The sequence below is a fragment of the Bradysia coprophila genome, unplaced genomic scaffold, assembly GCF_014529535.1.
Source record: "Bradysia coprophila strain Holo2 unplaced genomic scaffold, BU_Bcop_v1 contig_29, whole genome shotgun sequence".
Lineage (NCBI taxonomy): Eukaryota > Metazoa > Arthropoda > Insecta > Diptera > Sciaridae > Bradysia > Bradysia coprophila.
In genome coordinates this window covers 15,293-16,549 of record NW_023503549.1, presented here as the reverse complement: position 1 = coordinate 16,549, position 1,257 = coordinate 15,293, and the positions used below count along the sequence as shown (strand labels likewise).

Below are 1,257 nucleotides of genomic sequence, written 5' to 3'. Positions count from 1 at the left end.
ACAACTACTAAGTCATTGGGTTGATAACAAGGTTGAGCTATAGGTGACAGAGCTTGTACCTTTACCTTTCGAAAAAAGATTGAATAGTCTTCATAATATGCCTCCAAATAATAATGGAAATTAACATTACCTCGGAAATATATCGATGCAGCTGTGTATTTTGGAACGGTACTCCAAGTAGCATCGTAACGATTTCTATAATTGATTAACACACTCAAAAGGGGGTTTGCTTTCTTCGGATGCCCACTTTCCCATGGTGCACATGGTGCCAATACAATATCATCGCCGACCATCGCCAATCAGTTCGAGCATACTCTCCACTGGTCCAATAGGCCGTTGCTATATCGAGAAACAATTAACAATTTAAACCAAAAAAAAACCGCCTGTTGAGAGAGTGGATTCACAGTCAGTGTACCCTACCAAATCCATAATTCTTTCAACATTTCCCTGACATATTTCCATTTCTTCCTCCGTTTCCACAGCGAGTAAATTAGCGTTTAGTATGTTTTTACAATCTTTCTGTGCAGTATTGCAAGCACCCTACATAGTTGCGTTGATTGTCAAAATCGATTCGATTTTGGAATTTGCGAAATAAAATGTTCTCTAAAGACTCACCCAATTCTGACTAATGTAATAATTACTTTCGTCAAACAGCTGCGTACTTCTTCCTTGAACACTCATTCATGATCTGAACGACCCGACGTATTTTAAGCCTTAAGAAAGTAGGGAATTTTACTTTAGTTGTGTGTCATTGCGCTTCCTTGTAAGTTTTACCATTTCCTGCAGGTACGTTCGTTGATAGCATAGCGTTAATTGCAACTATAGCGTGCAAAGAAATCAAAATCAGTTTCACCATTTTGGTTCAGTATTCGCTAGACTGATGACGATAGGTCTACACGGGGAACAATACAGAAAAATGTCTTAAATATTAATTGATTTGATGAATGTGCCCTTCATTTTGTACATCTGTAAACTTCAATTCGAAAGGGATTCGTAAAGTTCAATGGTTGCATTTTCTTGCTTAGAAAGTTATATCACAACTAACTGACGGGGAAACTGAATTTGATTTTCACGATTTTTCTTTATTAGGAAAATAAACGTTATTTACTTAAAATTAAATTATTTTAATTGAATTATCAAGTTCCATAGAAGTTCGAATTCCAAAAAATTATTCGCTTACTTTTTACTTTATCGATACCCTCTGTTAAAAATGAACTTGAAAGGCAACAGAAATTGACAACTATTGTGAGTAATCAA

At 35.7% G+C, this 1,257-nt stretch overlaps 1 long non-coding RNA gene across 1 annotated transcript; it reads right to left on the bottom strand.

The window, feature by feature from the left end:
• Positions 1-464: 464 nt before the first annotated feature.
• Positions 465-866, bottom strand: LOC119078403. The gene is made up of 3 exons (XR_005088010.1): positions 775-866; positions 616-713; positions 465-540 (listed from the first exon to the last, which is right to left on the bottom strand). It is a non-coding gene; the product is annotated as an uncharacterized LOC119078403 (long non-coding RNA).
• Between the last annotated feature and the right edge of the window lie 391 nt (positions 867-1,257).